This window comes from Acomys minous, assembly GCF_964271855.1.
Source record: "Acomys minous genome assembly, chromosome: 10".
Taxonomy (NCBI): domain Eukaryota; kingdom Metazoa; phylum Chordata; class Mammalia; order Rodentia; family Muridae; genus Acomys; species Acomys minous.
In genome coordinates, this window is record NC_140491.1 from 85,504,819 (window position 1) to 85,527,907 (window position 23,089).

The 23,089-nt window shown below is 35.5% G+C and overlaps 1 protein-coding gene and 1 pseudogene across 5 annotated transcripts in view; one reads left to right on the forward strand and one right to left on the reverse strand.

Annotated features, from left to right (window-relative positions):
- Positions 1-23,089, forward strand: part of MBD5 (methyl-CpG binding domain protein 5) — a 374,269-nt gene that overhangs the window by 14,988 nt on the left and 336,192 nt on the right. The window lies entirely within an intron of this gene.
- Positions 3,527-4,718, reverse strand: LOC311607879 (large ribosomal subunit protein eL31-like; annotated as a pseudogene). Its single transcript has one exon. The product of its transcript is annotated as a large ribosomal subunit protein eL31-like (transcript).

Below are 23,089 nucleotides of genomic sequence, written 5' to 3' on the forward strand. Positions count from 1 at the left end.
AGTACTAGGATTGCAGGCATGCACCACCGCACTTAGCTGGTCACAGCTTTCTTATTCGTACTGCTGTCAGTACTCCAGTTACTGTGCTGTCTGTATGGAGTCTGTGGGTTTTTATGAACACTCCTAAATGCACCTCAGAATTTTTTCTGTTAACAGTGATACCCAAAGTTAAAGAATGTGCTCTTAGAAAGTATTAAAGACAAAAACAAAAACAAAAAAACAAATCCAAACCTCTAGGTTTATGAGGTAAGTGCAAAATTTTTGTTAAGACATTAGGGAACAATTAAAAGGGAAGGTGTTTAGCTTTTCTTGTATCCTATATAAATCATCAGTTTAAGAATGTGATAAACTGTATGAGAACCAGAAGAAAAAAAGTTGAGAACTGAGACTTAATAAAAAAGCACGTGTAAGAGAATTGTAGATGGTTGCTTACGTCAGAGGGAGAGAGCGGGGGCGGCGGGGGATGAACACTTTCATATAGCTACATCCGAACATACATGCACGTGCTTGCACAGCTCCTAAGCTCTTAGTTTAATCTCCTGTGCAAAATAAATAAATAAATAAATTTAGTTTTAGTGTCTAATTGATAAGACAACATTATTGAAGAATTTTACACACACACACACACACACACACACACACACACACACCAGTTATGTATCATTGTGCAGTGCTGCACGCCTTGATGTAAGCGTGCAGATGGTATCAGGACAACCTCTGTGGTGTTGGCTCCTCACGTCTTCATTCACCGAGTCCTCGGGATTGAGGTCAGGTTGTTGGGCTTGTGTGGCAAATGTTTTAGGTGCTGATCCATCTTTGCCAGCCTTTTGAGACATTTATTCAGATGCGTGAAACTCATACTAATTTTCACATTAAATCATCTTTAAACACTGTGGGCCAGTATTTAAAATGTTTATTTTGTTTGTTTTGATATTTATTCTGCTGGTTTCCTACATAAATTTAGAAACCTAGTTCATCCAATTATTCGAGTTTAAAAACTCAGATAATTTTATAAATTCTTATGCAGCTAAGCCACTTTAAATTTCTACCAAAAACTGTTCCACTTAAATTAATTTTAAAAATTATCTTTCATGAAAAATATTTTTTAAAAAATGATATTGTTACTGACATTTTAGACTACCCTAAAGGGTATTGGCTAGTAGGAGACAGTAGGGACTAAATGATGGTAATAATAAAACTTTTCAAAGAAGAGATTTGTCTTAAAGAGAAAAACTTGTTTTTCACTTATATTATGTATATAGTCAGAAAAGAGAATCCTCATATTTGAGATCCCATCTCAGGTTTTTCATAGTGATACAGAAGAAGATGAAGGTATACTCATTAAGTTCTACAAATATTAAATAGTTGGCCATAGACTTGACTAAGTTATAAGTCAGACATTTCTATGTGATAATCATAAATACTGATCTTTTTTGTGTTTCCAGGAAAAGTTTATGGGTATCCAAAGTCATTTAGTAAATGTTACATCTGGAGCTGAGATCACCGCTTCCTCATGTGCTTACCACTCCCAAGTAGAATTAAGCAGCAAGATGACAGAAAGGAAAGCTAGGCAAGATAGTAACAAGTTGTAGCAGACACTTTACATAGGAATATATTTTAAGTATGTGTCAAAGGGCCGCAGTAAGTGCCATTTGCAGAGGAGTACCTTATGTATCCCGGCACACCTACGTGACAGTTCCAGGGGTGTGCACACATACACATATAGGCAAAACACAGTAACATAAACATAAAGCTTTAAAAAGTATGATGAATTATCTTTTGAACTTCACATTTTAAGTTCAATTTGAATATTTTCAAATGACTTGTTTTCTTTAGCATTTACTGTTACAGAGTTTTCTCAAGGCCATCCATGTATAGGATTTCCGACAGGCAGCATTGTAACCCTTCTAAGGTGGGTGTGGTGATATGTTGCTAAGTCTCTTCTCTGTAAACCTTCTAGTGCATGGCTTCACTGTTTATCTCACTGAAGAAAATTACTTCCTTTATCTTGAATTTAGGAAGCTATGGTCTTGTTTCTATTAAGAAAAACTGGGGCTCAGTTAATTAACACAGATTTTCCTTAGATGTTTCAGTCCAACACTGGTTTAAAATTTCTGTCACTAGGACTCAATCATGAATATATGTGATAAGAAAAGATTTCATAATACATTTTAAAGATGTAAAACAACGGTGTGTGCACAGACGCTTACTTACACATTCATACATAGGCATGTGCATACTACATGGTACATGGAGAGTGTCGAGAGCCACTTTTAGGAGAGTCAGTCCTTGCTTTCTGTTTATTGAGGCCTGTCTCTTATTTCTGCTGCTGCTCTGTGTACTGGGCTAGCAGGCCCTTCAGCTTCTGGCTTCTGTCTCCCAACCCCTGGCTTACAACTATAAGAGTGCTGGGTCTGAGGCGTGCCACGGCATCTGGATCTTCTCTTGAGTTCAGAAATGAAGCTGGGATGACGAGGCCTGTCTAGCTAGCACCTTTACATATTTAGCCATCTGCCTATCCCAATAATAAATTCAAGGATATTCTACCACAGTTAAGATTTTACTAAAGTAATAGATGAATATTTGTAAGAAAGAATTTGTCCTAGCTTGTTTTATGTTTTCTTAATTTTGGGTTACTGTCTTTAAAAAAATGTAAGAGTTCAATTTCTTTTTGTTTTGTTTTCAAAATTTTCTAAGTATATTTTATAGAAAAACTAGGTGTGTATTTATCCCTTCTTTTGAAGGATTGGGAGAGCAAAACACAGTAATGTGATCATATTTTCAGAAGTAAATAAATGTTTGAAAGTTGAGTCTGCAAAGCTACACATAGTAACGGCAGGAAGCATCCCTCCTACAGTGCATATGGCAAAGGGAAATAAAGCTCAGCAGACTCTAGACGAACAGGCACGCTAGAAGATAGAAGTGAGTGTTCTGCTTCACAGCCAGAGATTCCGTGTACCAAAGACTATGGCCATCTTTTTAGTTATGAGGTAATAGCAACAGATTTTAATTCATAAGAAATTTTTTTCTATGTTTTGTACACCTGTAGTTAGCTGAGAATGTACCCTATATGGTTTAACCTGCATTGTTTTCTGTTGGATAGGTTTTGTCTCTTAAGAACAAGTGGTATTTTTTATTCAAGATTTTTTTAACCAAAAAATTTAACTTACAGAATTATAAATTGTGTAGAAGTTTCAACTAAAGATTTCTTTAAATACAGAGTGCTACTGATATATTTAAATGTTTGTTAAAAAAAAAAACAAAACCACCTCTTCTTTGAGCTTAAAGAGACACAAGGAAACTCTACAAAGCTACCAAATCACAACTTCAGGATAGTCGAAATAAGAAATAACTTCAGGATATTAGAAATAAGTCACTATTAAACTTTTAATAAGAAACTAAAGAAAATTATCCTTTGCATGGAGAAATTCCGTTTGCATCTAATTTGTATTAGTGAGTTATAGTCCAACTTATACATTAAAATAATGGTTGGAGTTATCTATTATTTAGAGTTAGACACTGTCTATTAAAAAAAGTTAGACACTGAAATGCTGTGATAATATAGTTAACTATACTTGTTAGTATCTTATAGACTATTATTTACTTTTTTATGTTAAAGTGACCATGCATTCATGTCTCTTTCTCCTCTACTGAAAGAGATGCAGTGGTGTTTTATACAAACCTGTTATGAAGCTTGATTTTTAATGGTCAGATTATCCTACTGATAAACAACATCTTCTTTAATTATTTAATTTTGAGTTGTTTTAACATGTTATTTAATATCTTACAATTTATTCTTGGGCATATAGACATACATTAGAAAATTTATTAATTGTTTCTCTTTCATTAACATGCTAAAATAAGACATTTTTGTGCTTTTCATCTTTTGTTTTTCTTCTTCTAAGTCTAGAACATTGTTTTTTTTTTTTTTAACCCGGTTACATATGAAATCATGCATGATGATTCCTGTATCTTTGAAGGCATCATTTTTGATGCTGTGGGTCCAGTTATTTTTATTGGTAGAAATGACCTTCCTTTCATTCTAATATATAGCCATTGTTTAAAATCTGTGTTTTAAAGCTGGGGTATTCCATGTTAACTCTTGAGTCATCTTCAAACAAGGACTTTGCCATGGTGAACCTGTACTCTACAACTCTTGAGAGCAGCACCAGCTTGTGATGCCCGGCTCATGTGTGTGGGTTATGTGGAGATGCTTCTATTTCTTTTTTTTTCTTTTCTTTTTTCTTTTTTCTTTTTTCTTTTTTCTTTTCTTTCTTTCTTTTTTTTTTTTTTTTTTTTTTTTTTGCAGTTCTCTAACTTTATTTGGCATTCAGCAGGTTGGTTAGTTCTCGTCCACATTGACCGTCTGCAGAATCTTGAACGTGGTAACAGGCACGTAGGTTACCAGTGTGTAGAGCTTGTTGGGCGAGTCCTCATCTTCATTGCGCTTTCTGGACAAACGCACTCGGATGCGATATGGAGCATTCCTTATTCCTTTGGCCCAGACAGCTTTGTTGAGCCTGGTGTCTGTGCTCACATCTCGAGTCCCCGTCTACTTCATGGCAAATTTCCGAATTTCTTTGAGTGCCCGAGGAGCACGCTTCTTGAAGCCCACTCCATGATGCCCTTGTGAATGCTGATGGTGTATCCTCGGGTCACCACCTCGTTGATGGCAGAACGGCCCTTCTTCTTCTCGCCACCCTTCTTGTGGGAGCCATTCTGTCGGGCTTAAGATGGAAAAGGCGATGCTTCTATTTCTTGAAACAGGCAAGATAAATACAAGTGTCTCATCTTGCATTGTGGTTGAGCGGAACTGGAGAGTTTCAGTGTTTCAGGAAAAGATTATATGGACTTCCAGAAGACTGTCCTGTAGGACACTGTGAAGGATCTTTGCTAGAGAAAAGATGAGATCCAGGTAGTAACAGGCCGTCGTCTGTAGCAGTGCTTCCCCTAGGGCTCACGCATCATCTCACACTCAGTCTTGCTCACGTCACTCATCTGCTCTACCATCCAGTTATTCTAAATCAAGTAGGGTTAGCATGTTTTAGTGCAAAGGTTGGGGCACTTGAAAAGTGTTTCTTATATTCACTGCCTTTTTTCTGCTTCCTACCTGTACCTATCCAAAACCAACAAAAGACAATTAATATCTTTTTTCCTTGGAAATTCGTAAGGAAACCTGGTTCTCTTGACAGTTAAGGAGAAAGGAACTGTTACCATGTGAACATATATATTGCAGTCTTTTAACAAGTTAAATGTCTCCATGCTTTACTCTGAAGGTCCTCTCACCATCAGATTACAAAAAACAAACAAACAGCAAAAACAAAACAAAAAACTCAAAATGTTCCCATCCCCTCCTAGTTTGCTGGTTTTCTTTAATTGGGAACTGAAGCATAAATGATATGCACCAATATCTCTTAGCCTACTAAACCTCTGTTAGGCAGCCTGTTTTACATGCTCCTTTTTATTCGTTTATTTATTATAACTTATTCAAATTACAACCTGAATGTTATCCCCTCACTTGTATCTTCCCGTTCCCACCCTCCCTCCCTCTTCCACCTTCCCTCCCTTTTCCACCCTATATCCCCCTGCCAGACCTCTGCCAGAAGGGAACCTCCTCCCCCACCATATGACCACAGACTATCAGGTCTCATCTGGATAGCCTGCTTCGCCTTCCTCTGTCTGTCTCTGGGCCTCACCACCAAGGGGAAGTGATCAAATGGGGGCCACCAGAGTTCATGTCAGAGGCAGTCCCCACTCACTCCACAGCCATGGAGAATGAGCTGTCCATTAGCTGTATCTGAACAAGAGGTCTAAGTTGGTTCACTGTATGCATTGTCCTTGGTTGGTGCAACAGTTTTAAGCAGGCCCCCCTGGGTCCAGATCCAGTGGCTTTGCTGGTCTCCTTGTGGGCCTCCTGAACTTTCTGAGTCCCTCCATCCCCCCCCCCCCTTCTTCCATACCACTCTCAACTCTCCATGCACAGTACAGCAGTGAGTCCCACCATTGCCCTACTCTCCTGATGGGTGGAGTCTCTCAGAGGACATCTCTTTTGGACTAATATCCACTTATAAGTGAGTATATACAGTGCATGTCATTCTGGGTCTGGGTTACCTCACTCAGACGGCGCATGCTTTCAATCCTCAGGAGGCATAGACCAGTGGATTTCTGTGAGTTCAAGGCCGGCCTTGTCTACAGAATGAGTCTAGGACAGCCAGGGCTACACAGAGAAACCCTGTTTCAAAAAATACAAAAGTAAGTACATGTTCTTAAAGAATAGTGCTTTTCCTTTGAAGAGAAACAAAATCTCTTTGTAAAACATCTACATGGCTACAAATAGGACAACTTTTTATACTCAAAATTGCTAGTTAGAATTTTACTGTGGTCTAGAAACTATATGTATTTTCACGATTCTACCTTTCCAATTCTACATAATAGCCATTAGAATAAGCATTCTATCAAAAATGTACTGGCTTTTGGCCTTTTTTCTACCATTTGTTTTTAGTGCCTGTATAGCATTTTGGGGTTGTACCCATCTTTATATTACTGATAAGAAGCATATACTGCCACACAGATGAAAGCAAGTTTCTGATATAAAACGTAGATATTTCTCTCAGCAATGATAAAGCTGTAAGTAAATCCAAGGTAAAAGCCAAATAACCAATCCTTTTTAGCTTGCCTGCATTTATTTATTTATTTTATTTTATTTTATTTCTGTCCTTGGGTCGTTAAGGATATTTTAGAGAAATATTTTGAAACAAGGACAATTTCAAAAATTCACATTACCAAGGCCCATTACATTGTTCAAAAAATAAAAACAAAAACAAAACAAAACAAAAAAAACCCTACTTCTACCACATACAATAAATGTAAAAATTTTTATTTAACACATTTGAGATTATGAGGGAAGGGCATTACAAAGTAAGTTGAGTTTCAGGTTGGGGCACAGTGGAGATGGAAATGTGTCTCTTCCCTGGGAGCATGTTCCACTGCTGCAGCCCAGCTGCCCTGACGCTGTATTAACTTGTTCTCTGTTTTGAACATTTTCAAACTTGGGACACTACACTGAGACATAAGGTCTCCCTTGAGAAATGTAGCATAGTGTGGGTTCAGGCCCTTCAGAACAGTGTAGTAGATAAGGCACATTTACTGTTTATCTATTACAACTGTAATACTGGAGACTGATCCTTGTGTATTATCGTGTATAACGGTTGCTGCTGTACTACTTGCATGTCTTTCATGGTAAATTATATAAATATTTATAAATATAGAAAAAAAGTAAAATGATAAGCCACAGGCTAATAAGGAAACTGTAACTCTCAGATTTTTTTCCTTTATTTTATTTTATTTTTTTCAGGGGAGGTGAGGTCTTAGGTAGGCTGGCCTCAAGCTCAGTGTGTGGTTGTGGCTGCCTTTGACCCTTGTATTTTTCCACCTCCACATCTCGGTTGCTGTGATTTGCCTTTGGATGGTACCATACCCAATTTTTCAAAACTTTTTGAAGGAAAGCTGATGTAATAAAATTTCTTTATGAAAATTCAGTAAATTTATAAAGACTGCAAGGAACCTGTACAGCTAAAAAGAGGAGAGGGGTGGATCTGATAGCGCTAAAACCTCAGCTATTCAAGGTTATTTTTAACCTGTTTTATTGCTTCCTCAGGCAAGGTAGTACTTACAGATCCATAGATCTCGGCTTCCTAAAAGTCTACTGAAGTCATTGGATTCTTTGGATCTAATGCCGGAATGAAAAATTGCCTATGGGTGTGCTTGAATATACTAACAAACTTTAGAAAAGTCGTAACTTTTTCGACTTCTGCTGTGGATAGCCAGAGTTCCCTATTAGACTGTAGACCATTGGATCCACCCACACATGCTGTTTGAAGTCTTAATAGCTCTGTCTCAGAACTGCCATTTTACCAGAGGTCTCTTTTGAAACTTTGTATAATGACAGTTTAATTGACAGTTTGCTGCTTCATTGCTTCATACGCTAATACCACCCTTGTTCTAGGAGCAAAGTTTCCTTGTTCACAGTTCAATGATTCTTGACTTGTGTATTGTAACCTAGCTACAAATTTCTGTTTTTGAAAAATATGGAAGGACATACAAGAAAAAATGTAACCAGCGGACAAGCCAGAAATAGCATTCCTATGTTAGAACATTTTTAGTGCTACTCAATTATTCATCTTTATGATAAAATTCCTAGTAAATGTTCATCCGTGTATTTATTCTCTGCGTAGCCTCGGCTGTCCTGGAACTATCTCTGTAGAGCAGGCTGGGTTTGACCTCAGAGATCTGCTTGCGTCTCTCTCTCAAGTGCTGAAATGAAAGGCATGTGACACCACTACCACCCTCCCTGAACATTACATTTTAAACTAAATTTAAATAGCTCTTAACTGCCATACTTTACTTTTAAATGACTTTAAAACATATCAGGGTTTGCTTTAAATACAACTATCAAATATAGATAGAAGACAGACAGACAGACAGACAGACAGACAGACAGAGAGATACCCTCTCCCCATGAAGAAGAAGGAAAGATACTTGATTGGCTACTTGTTATTATGTGAAATAGTTGTTATTCATCTTTTCCTACAGATCTAAATTAAGGATTCAATGTATTTTTCCAGAATGTGATAAAAACACTATATAACACTTTATTGCTTGTGATTGGTGAAGAAAAATCTAAAATTGAATCAGGTCATTTTCTCAGGTAAACTGGAGGCTAGTTACATGCTCTAGGGAAATAGTAGCTAGATGCCGAGTTAGAGGGGAATACTTCAGCCACTAGTCAGCGTAAAGTGGGAAATGCTCCTTATGCTCTGTCTTCTGCCCTGTGCTGTGGAACATTAGAGCATGCATTGTATATGTCAGCCTAGAGATAGGCTTTTGCTGTTAATCTCACAGTGGGTAACACAGCCGTGTCTTCATTTATGTATACCTCATAGTCCATACAGATCAAACCAGTTGTTTTAGGGAGAGCTTCCTATGCTGGTAGTACAAAGGAAATTAAATGCAAAGTCTTCAAGGGCTTTTTACATTCCCATAAACCTCTTGTCTTCTTGTTGGAAGAAGTAATATCTTAGTTCCCCCACTCGCCGTGTTAGAGACTATCACAGCCATCTGCCACCCGTCTCTTACCTTCATGTTCTGTTCATTGTAGTTGCTGTAATTCATATCGTGCTTGTGCAGAGTTAGATCGTAAACCTACCAGGACGTCAAACAGAAGGACAAAAATTGTAAGCCAGTACTTTTGCTAAATGCCTTGTTATATACACAGGTTTGTGCTGTCCCAGCACCAAAGATACATGATGAGTAAGAGCTGCTCTCTGCCTTTTACGGAAGGTAGAGTGAGTAAGCGAGACTATAGAAACAAGTTGATGTCATCCAGAAATGTATAACTGAAGCAGTTGTGAGGAACAGCAACTCTCACGATGAGGATTTCTTCTTTGTCAAGATGGATTCACATACAAAGTGAAAAAAAAAATTCAACTCTGAGTTGAAATTTTTGGACAAATAAGCTTGACTAGGATTTGCTAGACTAAAGGAGGTGTGTGCAGAAATACAGGTCCAGAAACAGCCAGACAAGCCCCGTAGCTCCAGCAGCATGCAGTGGAGAGCGTCCAACTTAATTTCTAAATATGCTATTTGAGAGCAATCTTTTATCCATTGTTTGTTAACCTTTGCTTTCATTTATAGTGTAGGTCAGAGCATGAATTTTGTGGACCCAAATTCAAATTAAAATACTGAAGTAGTCAACCTCTGGGAAACATTTTTTTTTCCCTCATTCAAAGGAGAGGTCAACTCTATTTATGTTTCAGGAAGATTCTGAGATAATGAAAACAAAGCTGTTATCAGTTCTTGGTTTATAAAAAAACGTTACAAGAGGACTCAAGAAATGTTAACATGTATTGTATCTGCTCACAGTCTTTTCATTGTCCACTTTCACCCATTGATTTAAGAAAGAACTTTTGAGTGCTTCTAATATTTTAGGTGCTGGGATTAACAAAATGAGTAACATACTACCTCTTCCCTTAGTTAATTTGAGTTGTTAATGAGAATATGTTTATATGTCTGTTGGAAGTAAAGAGCTTTGATTAATGACTTGAGGGGAGAATTTTTGAAGAAAAAAAAATACCTGAGGAAAGGAAAAAGCACCACTACAAAAGCCATCCTCAAGGAACACTGGAGTGTGGTCAGCAGCTGCCATGGTGTCGGAGAATAGGGAGGTACGATGCTTTTTAGCAAAGTTAGTAATTGAAACAGAGAATCGATGTGACATCATTGTTCAGAGATAGAAAAATGATATGATGGGGTTGAGATGTCTCAGTAGGGCCTGGCACTTGCTATGCATGTCTGGTGATTAGACCAGTCTCCTAAAATATATGGACACGTGGAAAGGTTGAATGAAAGACTTGGCTCCTGAGACTTGTCCTCTGAACTCTAAATTTGTGCCACTACACGTATAATGTTTGCACACACAACGTACGTACAAACACATCACAGCACACACACAATGGTGACGATGATGATGACAATGATAGATGGCAGCGACCATGATGACAATGATGATGACAATAAAGAAAGGAAAGAAAACGCCTGTAGCAGAGACTAGAATATGAGGTAAAGACAGGTGTGGGATTAAATCACCGTAGCGTGTCGGTATGTGAGCGTGAACCTCAGCATATGAACTATACTATAAAGTCTAAATTAGCAACTACACTCCCTTGATAAGAAAAGCATTTCAGTCCTCCAGTGTGGGTATGAGAGGAAGCTGTGAAAAATGACTATGTCTCAGCTTTGGGTGCTGAGCTAGTGTGTCAGCTAGCATGAAGTCTCACCTAGCTTAACAAAACATTACTGGAGCTCAGAAGGAGTAAGGAACTAAGATGCAACACCAGCAACAGGTGTAAAATTGATTATTGTGTGGGAAATAGTCTAAACGAAGCCTTTTCCTGTTAATGTAAATTTCTAATAACAGATAATCTGATAGATTGGCAAGATGGTGATGTCAATATATATATTTGTGGTTTCCATAACCTGCAGATTTATACTCAGAAAATAGACTGTGTATAGCTGTCTATGAGCTAGAAAACATGTGACTACATGGAGAACACTGGAAATTCATAGAAATCTGTGGGTAGAATCTGCCTACACAGTAACCACTCTGTTATCACATTGCATCCTAGCCCAACTATATTTCTAACCTGGTAAAGAATATGTTAGACTGAGAATGCAAAGAGGGAAAATAATTGAAATTTGTTGAAAATATACTCTATGGCTACCGCTGTAGTTTTGGCTTCTGTGCCTCTCTTTGTCGTTATCTGTCTCTGTCCCTCCTCTCTCCTCTCCACCTCCACCGTGTGGAGCATAATGTAACTTGATAACTTCACCGACTTAGTGCATACACTTCAGTGCTGTCTGTGCAGGCATGGAGTTATGGTCCCCTTACCATGAAAAGAAATCCTGTATCTTTTGATCAGTAATGTCCATGTCTCCAGATCCTTCTCATCTTTTTAACTATAAACATTTCCTTACTGTGGACAGTTGGTACGATTGAAACGTATTGTATGTGGCCTTTTGTATCTTGTTTCTATTCCGTGCCAAAAGTTTTATCCATGTGAGATTGCTTTTCTGTGTTGCTTGCTGTTCTGTTTTCTGAGACAGGGTTTCTCTGTGTAGCCATGGCTGACCTAGAACTAGCTCTGTAGACCAGGCTTGATTCAAACTCACAGCGATCCACCTGCCTCTGCTTCCTGAATGCTGGGATTAAAGGCGTGCACCATCACCACCAAAATGTCTTTTATATGTTTACTTACTGTACATACCTTGTTACAAAAATTTTAAAAAATAGCTAGTTCATTTGGGTCTTACTGCTTTCCCTAATGGCTAGTGTTCTAAATGTTTGTCCTTACTAGTCATTTTCATAACAGTTTTTGGAGGTATACATTCGTATTCTTTATATTTGTAATTGGTTACCGTTTTGTTATTGTTGAATTGTAAAGGTTCTAGTCCTGTTTTGGATAATAGATGGTTATGTGATACATTGTGGCAATGTTTTCTACTATTCCTTGTGGAGTTTTTTTTTTTTTTTTCCCTTTTCTTGATAATATCTTTGTTTTTAAGGGTTAGTTGCTTTAGTCAAGGCTTCTCTAGAAGCCCAGGCTAGTCTCAAATACGTGAACTCCTGTGTCTGCCTCCTTAGATTTGGAATTACAGGCATGTGATTTCATGCCTAGACCTTGGTAAAAATCCTCTCATGTCCAAATATTTTCATCTAATTAATCTATTTGCCTTTTGTTGCTTTAGCTTTTGCTGTCAGTGTTAAAAATAAACAAACAAACCCAGCCTGCTTCAAAATCTTGAAGATTTTATATCTCTGGTTCTAGGAGTTAAAATTTTATCTCTTATAGTAAATGTCTTTGCTTTTTAGTCCATTTTCAAATTTCATGGACACTATAAGATTTACGTCCAAATGAATTCCTTTGTCCATTTAATTTCCCTTTGCCATTGTTTCCTCCTTATTAAATGACTTTGACTATTTCTCTAAAATACAATGATCATAGGTCTTCATATTTTAGACTCAGTTCTTTATCTGTCTCCAAATGTATTTCAGTCCCACATTATTTTGATGCAGTTTTTATGCTGAGTTTAAAAATCCCATATTAGTTCCCAGCCTTATTGCTTGTTAGTTACAGAATGAGCTCCCAGTACACATGTTGTTTTGGGCTATCCAGAGCCCCCTTTTTCCTATTTGAATTTTAGAGTTGTCTTGCTTCTTTTTAGGAGGACACACACACACACACACACACACACACACACACACACACACACTCAAGCTTTTGAAATTTTATAGGTATTGCCATCACTGTAGATATTTTGTGGCTTATTATTTTCATGATAGCAGCTTGTCTAGTCCATAATACAGATGTATTTTTACATATGCACATGCTTTTAATCTTTACATATGCACATGTTTTTATCTTTACATATGTACATGTTTTTATCCTTATATACATAACCCCTATACCAGCCCAGGCTGACCTTGAACTCAAGAACTTCCTGCCTTAGTCTTCTAAATTCTGAGTTTGCAGTCAGGCATTTCTAGGCTGAATTTTCATGCATTTTAAACGTCTGTAGTTTTAGCACATAGATCTTGTACTCTATTAAGTTTAGTAAGTATTGGATTTCTTTAGATGTAATTATAAGTGGACTTGTTTTATTTTCATTTTTGCTTTCTATATTGATACAGTTTAGAAATACAACCACTTTTAACTATGTTGCTCTTACATTCTACAATATTGTTGAATTCCTCATTAGCCTTAATTTTATTTACTGGATTTTCAGGATTCTTAATATATATAAAATCATGCTATCTGTAAATCAAAATTGCTTTCCTTTTTTACTTTAGATACCTACTTTTCCTTTACCTCTTTTCCTAGACTAGAATGTCTGAACCATGTCGGACATTGATTGTCAGCTGTCCTAATGCTGTCAAACTTCAGTACAGTTTCTTATTTAACCTCCAACCATAAAATTATTTTCATTGCTGCTTTATAATTTTGCCTCTGTTATGAATTACTATGTAAATATTTTTGGAGGTAGGCTTTACCAGAGGGGTCATGCCTCTCAGGTTGAGAACTACCAATGTCGAGTGTAAAAGATGTAGCACTCTAATTTCTGTCTCTGATCTTAGAGGTTTTGAAGTAATTGCACATTTCCCAGTGGATAGTCTTCACATTGAGGATGCCCTGGTCTTCTTTTGTTGTCGTCATTGTTGTTAGTCATGTTGCCATATGTGTTTTTTGCTTTATTGAGGTGAACATGTTTTACTCATTTTATCCTACTAGTATGATTTTTCTATATTGAACGAACCTTACATTAATCCTAACATGTATCTTAGTACCTCTGGATTCAACTTCCTAAACAATGTATTGTTGAGGACTCTTGAATTGCTAGCCCTTTGTCATACAAATGTATAGTTTATTATTTTTAATGGTTTCCTTATTTCAGGTTGGCATTGTGGTCTTACAGAATGGGTGAGACTATGCTCTTTTTCTTTCAGGTTTTTGAAAGAGGCCGAAAGGATTAATAACACTTCTCCTTGATTATTTTTATAAGATAGAGTAGTTAAACTATGTGATTCTGAATTTATATTAATATTTTTAAATAGTCAGTTCATTCTTTTTTTTTTCACTTGTAATAGGTATATTAAGATTTGTTGGTTTTTAGAGCTCATTTTAGTATTTTGTAACTTTTTAGAAACCCGTCCACTTTATATAACCTAACTTGCTGCCGTATGGTGCGAGCGCTGTAGCACCTTGCTGGAAGTCAGAGGCCTATTGTGGGAATTGGTTCTCTGCTTCAACCTTGTGAACTTTAGTTGCTCAGCTCAGGCCATCAGGCCTGCCTGTAGGCCATCTTGCCAGGTGTCCCTCCTCTAAAAAATGACATCTTAGTCTGCTTATTTATGGTAATATATTTCGTTTTGTTTGTCCTGTATCACTTAATGATGATGATATATTCTGACGAATGTGGCATCAGGCTGTTTCGTTGTTTGAGCATCCTAGAATATGTTTGCACAGAGATGTTATTATGTGAGCTAACCTTACGATACCACCATCCTAGAGACATTCTGTCCTTGACTGAAGTGGTTTTCATTACATGACTATATGAAGTTTCTGATTCATTCAATGAGTGTAATAATTTTCATGACTTATACATATAATTGTGTATTTAGCTAGTTTGATGTGATTTTTTAAAAATATTCTTCTCTCAGCTAAAATTTATTAACCTATTGTACTAGTTGGCATGAGAGTCATTTCAATTGTTTCTTGTTGTTCTGTTAACCTTTTCTCACCATATGTGAGGGTCTCTTGTAGTGTGCATCCATCTGAAAAAATTTACCTAAAGCTTTTTGCCCACTATAGTAGGCACTATTGCATATATGCAGTTCATGTTTTACATTTTGACATAAAGGGAAATTTTTTTTTGTCTGTTTTTGTAGCCATATATCATAGTGAATGTTCCGAACAACACAGAAAAAGAAATTTTCTATTATCCCAAGTAGTTAGTTACCATGTTCTAAAACAATGCCTTTTAAAAAGTATTTCAAGGACCTATGTTGATATGAAAACTGTCACTGGTCTGCAACCAAATAAAACATAAATTGACTCTGGCTAGAAATTTAAATGGCAACATGATACTGTTGCAACATTCAAGTATGTGACTGTTTTTATAGTAAGCCATCTTAGTTATTTAGTACTATTATTAATTAATAATTCATTCTACTACACATGCATACCAATTAGTAAAAGACTTGACATATTTAACTAGTTAATTTGCACTGCATAGATTGTAAGAGACTAGCTATTGGTATAGAATTAGAGAGTCACAGTCTCACACTTGTGTTTAACTGTGTGAAATTAACGTCATTTTTCACAATTGCTAAGTCAGGTTTCTATCCCACTAGTAAGAATTGAGCACTAGCCTTTGCTCTGCTTTTCCTGTTTGTATTTAACTTTTGCTATTTACTAGATATAAAGTGACACGCTACCATTTCTGCTTGCATTCTCAGATTGATAGGTTATCTGTACTCATATATATGCACACCACATTTGAATTATAATTTGAATATATAGGACACTGATGTTAGCTACTGATCATGTAGTCAATTTTATGAACTTGGGTTTTTTGTATTATTTATTTATGTTTCTTTGTTTTGCAAGGGGATTGCCTTGATAAATGAAAGTTATAAATTTTAATTTACTAGAAATTTTTTGATGACTCTTTTTTCATGTTTAGGAACATTTCTTATAATGTACAGAAATATATCCGGTGACAGTGTGTGTATGTGTGTAGTTTATTTCCTTAAATACTGTCTTTCACATAAGTCTTTGAAACCACTATGATACAGATTTTATTTTTATGTGGCATTTAAACAAAGATGGATTAGTTATCTCATCATTTTTTTACTGATTAGGTCTGCTTCAGTTTTAATTTCATTTGTCCTCTTGGTTTTAATGTGTTTTTACAAAGGTATGGATCAGTTTCTGGGCTCATGGACCTCTTTCACTTGGCGCATTGTCTTGCCTTGCCTTAGCTGCAGTACGTGCAAGTCTTGTTAGCTGATGGTATGAGAAAAAGCTAATCATATAGTTATTCCAAGGAAGTTTCACAGTTCCATGGTTTTGGTTTATATTGAGAGAATTTGATCCTTACTTGCTAGATTAGATGGGCTAGTTTACCTTGATAATCTACTGTATCTCAAGGTTTTAAAATGTTTTCTGTACTTTCATTTGTCTCAGTACTTTAAACAATATTTAGCTTGTTTTATGTAGAAATGAAAACTTATTCTATATATTCATTTAGAAAGCTTAATTAGAACTCCTTTTAGTTTTAACAATCCATTTTTAGAGTTTTGGAAATATTTTTATAATTGATGGTTTTTACCAGTGTTTGTTTCTTTTTGTCATTTTCCAAACCTTATACCCTTTATTCCTTTTTGATTTTGTGCCTGCCAGAAACACTGGTTCTGAAATGGTCATTCTCATAATGTTGTTAATGTTTCTCTCTCTCTCTCTCTCTCTCTCTCTCTCTCTCTCTCTCTCTCTCTCTCTGTGTGTGTGTGTGTGCGCGCGCGCGAGTGATTGTGTTCTTTCTTTGGTTGGTTGGTTTTTTAAGACGGTTTCTCTGTGTAGCCTTGGCTGTCCTGGACTCCTTTTGTAGACCAGGCTGGCCTTGAACTCACAGATCTGCAAGCCTCTGACTCCCCAGTGCTGCGATTACAGGAGTGTGCCGCCACCGCCTGACTGTTACTGTTTTTCTTAAAAACAAGTTTTCAGTCCATTCACTAAACAGCAGAGCCTCTTTGCCTCAGCTTCCGAGTACTAGGATTGCAGACATCATGTGTGTGTGTTACTGCCCTGAAAAACAATGTTTTCTGAGTAGTATAACCTTGATGTACGCTTTTAAAGTAGATTTCAACCTTCTCTTTATGGTTACATTTGTGAGCAAATGTTGTTACAGTTGATGCACTTATAGTGATTATTATTTTTGTATTCTGACTGTAGGCAATTATTTATATAACTTTCCAAATGCAACCCAAGGTAACAAAGACCTATTGTTTTTCTTTCCTTCTTTTCTTTTCTTTTCTCTTCTTCTTCTTCTTCTTCTTCTTCTTCTTCTTCTTCTTCTTCTTCTTCTTCTTCTTCTTCTTCTTCTTCTTCTTCTTCTTCTTCTTCTTCTTCTGTATTCTTAGATTAACTTTTTAAGTGTTTAGCTTTAGTGTTATGGCTTTTTATTAAAGAAACTGTTTGTCTTTAATTGTTCTTTTTATAGAAAAATGAGTAGGAGTGTTTGTCCCTTATTATAATCCATTATTATAGAACTGTATTAAATGAAATTTAGTAATAGTACCATCTTTGGTTATGTTGGGGGGACTTAAAATGCTTGTTTAGTCATTGTGTTTGAATCTTTGTCTCTGTAACAAAATGCATTAATTACATCAATAAAGGAGGACAGAATTGTTCTGGCTCATGGTTTGGAGGCTGTCATCCACAGTAACTCTGCTGTCTCTATAACCAAGCTTAAGCGAACATTATGGAGGGCAATGAATGGTGCAGGAAAGCCACTTTCCTTACAGTGTCAGAAGCAGAGGGGCTGGGTAAGGACTTTAGGAAGCAGGTGCGCACAGGCCTACCACTGTCAAAATAGCATGCACTGGCAATGAGGTCATCGGCACACGACAGGAGCATTTCACTCTCAACAGCATTCAACTCTTTTTAAGGACTGCTGGAGTCTCAGAATGTTCTCTAAATACTGCACATATCTATTGCCATTAAGTTCTTCTTAATATTCCTGTATCTATTTCTGTATGTCATTCTTTATATAATGCTTTTTAATAAGTATCTTTTTAAGTATTACCCTTCTATTCTCTTTTAGTCCTGTATTTCTTAATTTTTCTACTGAAAATTTTTCCTTTTTTTAAATTTTAGATTCTGTTAACCATTTAAACTTTTCTCTTTAGAAGCTTTCTTCTTTGTTTAGATTGATTTAAGCTTTTCATCTCATAAAGTGTAAATATTTAAGGCTATGAAATATCCTATAAATATTGCCTTACTTGTAATTCCTGCATATGTATGAATTTTATAATTGTTTTCATTATAATACTTTCTAATATTTACTCTAATTTATTCACTGATTCATGAATTTCTTGGAATTGTTTTGTTTCACTTCTATGAGGATGTGTTTATTTACTATTGATTGTTATATATACTTAAAGTCATTTAATGTCAGGTCTTTGAGTCATATGAAAACCTTGACAAATCCTGAATTTAGAGTGTCAACTTACAATGTCTAGAATTTATTTTTTCCACCATTAAAATCAATGTACTTTTATCATTTATGTGCGTATGCATGTATGTGTGTGTACATGAGTTAGTGGTTTTAATTTACCCATACACATTGGTAATATTAAAATAAAGTTAGATTTTTAAAGAATGTTATCTTGTTATTGTTTCGTTGCTATATTTTAACTTGTTGGGTTCTGTCTTGTTTGGGCACTGAAGTATGCACAAATTCATGTTCAAGGTTTTAAATTTTAAAGAGCAGTATTGAAACTGTCCAGTGTTAGTCACAGTTCATTCAGAAGACATTTTTTTTATGAATAATTACATTTTTCAAAATATTTTATTGTTTAAAGATTTATTTATTTCATGTATATGACTGCTTTATCTGCACGTACACCTGCATGCCAGAAGAGGGTTTCAGATCCCTTTATAGATGGTTTTGAGCCACCACGTGCTTGCTGGGAATTGAACTCAAGACCTCCAGGAGAGCAGACAGTGCTCTTTACCACTGAACCACCTCGCTAGCTTATTCACACACTATTTTAAATGCTTTATGTCCCACCAAGAATATTTACCTGAGAGTGCTGTCTTAAGCAAAGAAGTTGTAACTGTACACCTTCATTTTACCTCGGTTTGGGTTAACATTTTATCCCTGTATGTGTCCTCCACTGTTGTCTTAGAGTTTATTGCAGTTTGGAGTGTATAAACTCAATATATAGTATAGCAATTAAACTCTACAGATGTGTTGGTTTTTTTATATTTTTCAAGGAATAAAACAAGAAATAAAATGTTAAATTGTTAGTCATTTTTAATTCTTAAAATTGAGTACATCCAGAATTAAAACCAACTTCACCTCAGTCTTGCTTGTGTTTGTGTTGCAGTTTAGTTTGTCTGTTTTGTAGATCATTTGCAGCACACATGATATTAAGGAACAAGTTCAGGACAGAAATGATGATGCATGCCTGTTGTCCAGGCTTTTAGGAGGCTGACTCAGCAAGCAGGCCGCCTTACCCAAAAGAGGAAGCCAGGATGGCAAAAGAAGGAAAAGAAAATTAGAATGAAAGGGAGAAGACGTGGGAGGGAATGGAACACGTTTAGATCCTGAGTAACTTAGTGTATTCAAATATTGGTATTTCCAAATTCCTTGTTAATTTACATTGAAATTTCTTTTTAAGAGTTTTTGGGTGAGACTCTTCTGTTTATTAATATTATTCAGTGTGATTTACTTTAGTTACATAACTTCATTAAACATAATTGAACAAACTGTCATAATAACATCAGATTCTATTTCCTGTTCTAAGTACTGGCTAGGACAGACATGCTGCTTCAAATTTTCTTCAAATGGATTTCATTATTTGTATCTGACTTTAACACTTAGGTCTAATACTGTTCAAAGAAAAATTTGTGTGGCTAATAGACTAAACTTCCCACACAAGGGACCTGAATGGCTGAAGCATTCCTGAACTTAATAATAGCATAGAAGCTTAGTAGCAAAGTGTTTTGACTATATCAGCCTATAAAGTAAGTCCTTGTAACATAGTAGAAATGTTTCATAAAATGTAGTTGATGGACGGATGGATGAATGGTAGGATGCATAATGTCTGGAAAACTGGATAAATATGCAAATGTTTTTATACAGTTGTTTACAATACTCAATGTCTTGTGTGTATCTTTGTGATTGTTGATGTTGGAGATACCATTAAAAAGAAGATTTCTTGAATAATGAATCTTAGAACAATTTCATATAATTTACTTTGCTTATAAAAATTCTCTGTATACTTTTATCCACACTATTCTAGCATCAGTTATATATAATAGAGTTGTCAGTAGCTTTGTAAAATATGAAAATGTGGATGTTGATCCTGATAGTTTAAAAGTGTACCATTTGATTTCCATATATATAATAAATATATGCATTTAAAAATTGAGGTACCCAGTAAACTATTCCCTGTTGTTATATCTATCACCTTTACTATTCAGTTTGTATGCAGCAAGGCAGGTTTTAATGTGCTAAGCTATTAGAAATTTAAATAATGTTAATAACCTTTGTAAAAATAATACAGGCATAATTAAAATGCTATTTTTCATTCACACTTGAATATATTCAAAATTATTTTTCAATTAGGAAACATTAAAGAAATATTTCTTAATTTGTAAACATTCATGCCTACTTAACAGGCCAAGGTTGCCTGATGTGGCCACAAGATATTAAACCAGGCCAGTTGGAAGGTCTACAGCAAAACTTAAACTGGCAATTTTATTGAAAGCAATCAGAGTTTTTATACCTCTATCAGAAACTGAATATAGTGACAACAATATTCAGGAACAATACAGTTGTAATTGCCAGGACACAATGACATTTGCAAGCTATAAGGTACACAAGATTAATGTCTAAGACCTGTCAAGCTCCATGTTTTCTTGACTTCTGAGGAAACAGAGAAACAAAAAGTGGCCTGAGCCCTTCATTACCTAAGGGAGTCCATCAGTCTTTCAGAAACTATAAGGCACATTGTGCCCCAGAAGCCATGGTCTCCAACCTGAGAAACATATGACACATGCTTCTCAAGCCAGCTAGGCCAGGCCTATTTCATGGTTCCCCACGTTAACTCTTTTAAGGAATTTTTTTTTTCCATAGGAACAGGGAGAACCTTAGTTCTTGGTCATTACAGGCCTATTTCATGATCCCCCATATTAACTCTTTTAAGGATTTTTTTTTTTTTTAAGCATAGGGGCAGGGAAAACCTTAGTTCTTAGTCATTACTAAGATACGTGGGTGTTTAGAGGCCACAAATGCATAGAGCCATACTTTTAAATGTCCCATTGGACATGCATGCTTTAAAAATACTTTATGTAGTTTATGTGAAATAAAATTTTGTCATTCCATGTGATACTTGATAATTTTTCAGTTTTCTTTCATAGTGAAAGTTGTATTGGTTTGTATTAACCGCTTATATACTTGAAATGAGGATTTTAGTATTCCAGATTATATAAAACAGTTCAAGGTAAAGGTAGTTTATTTTATTTTTTTATAGCAGTTTTAATAAGAGCCATTTTATGATTTCATTGCTGGGTTAACAGCACAGTTTGCTTTTGTGTGTTTTTGAGACAGTCTCTCATGTACCCTTGGCCTGGCTGGAACTCACTTTGTAGTCCTGGATTGCCTTGAATTTGTGATCATTTTGCCTCAGCTTTCCACATCTAGCTTTAAAAAAAAAAACTATTTTATGAATTTAATTTTAACTAGTAAGTTATATTAATTTTGTCAGTAGGTATGTTTTTATCACTTTTATCCTAAATTTTTCTCATCTGGGTCTCGTGTATGTGTTCAGCTGCTTATCATGGACTTGCAAAGATAGCTTTTCTGTTTCTCCCTGCTTGTCTGTGCCTAACACGGGAAGTTCATACACACAAGAGAAACACTAACTCTCATGTAGATGCGGCTTAGCTTCTTGTTAATTTATTGTGATTGTACGTGTTCTTCTTCATTGCAAGAAGGTTTTCCAGTCCCATAGCCACAGTTTTAAATATCCTTGAGATTAAATTTTGTTAAGCTGCTTAAAAACAGAACACAAATAATTTCTAATTTTCATTTTTGTGTGTATGTGCTTATTTACTACCCAAGAGACTTGGTATTTGGCATGTTAGTCCTATAGGATTAAAAAGTGCTTCCTTTATTGTAACCGTTTTCTTGCAGGAGTCTCTGCTATGCACTTACAGTATTTCAGTATAAAAAGCTACAAATCTACTCAGATGATCACTGGCATAGTCACCGTGTTTTTCAGTTTCTGATTTCTCTTTTTATTCTTCTTCATGCTCACAGTGTTAGGAAGCACTTGAGCTCAGAGCACACACTGTCAGAGCTTTCAGCTTGCCTGTCCTCATCCTCGTCATTTCTGAGAACATAACATGCATCTGGCTCTCCTCCTCAGGAAAGGCGTAGGGAAATGTGTGCAACCGTAAATATAATTCATGTTTTTAGAAACTTCAGATACATAATTCTTTTGTTAATTTAATTGTCCATTTCTGTATCATTGTCTTATATTGTTTCTAATATTTATATTTCTTTAACAACTATATTTTTTGAATTATGAATTAACCATACAGAAGAAAATCCCTGAACATTGAAGTCATGATTTAAAAACCTATGACATATATTTATTATTTATAGTAATATTATCATAATATTTTAAAGCATGACATTTAATTATTTATATTTATTTATATCATCAGTTTGCCTGAGAAAAATGAAGAGAACTTTCCTGTCTTGTTAGCAGTGTTATAATGTGTAGACTATGAAATCAAAGTGCTTTGACTTATTTTCTTTAACATTTATTCCTGTGTTCTCAGTATATTAGCAATTTCCCATGTATTTTGACTTTTCCTTTAATTTTAATAAAGTATTGAGCCAATACTTTATTATTTATGTCTATTATATCTATTGTCTTTTATATATACCACATTTTTATAATTTAATGCTGTATCATTTTGTACTATTGGTTGAAATATTTTCACATTTTGTTTATATATTAGATCAGAATCAAAATTATTGTAGACTTGTTCACATGATTCTCTTTATTACTCTCTAAAACTTGCAATTAGGTAACTATAATATGTAGTCATTTATTATTTTATCTTGGTAGTGTTTTATCAGCAAAGTTTCTGTTATTTTGTTTTTTAAATTTATTTTATGTGCATACTTGTTTTGCCTTTATGTTTGTTCACTATGTCCATACTGGTGCCCATAG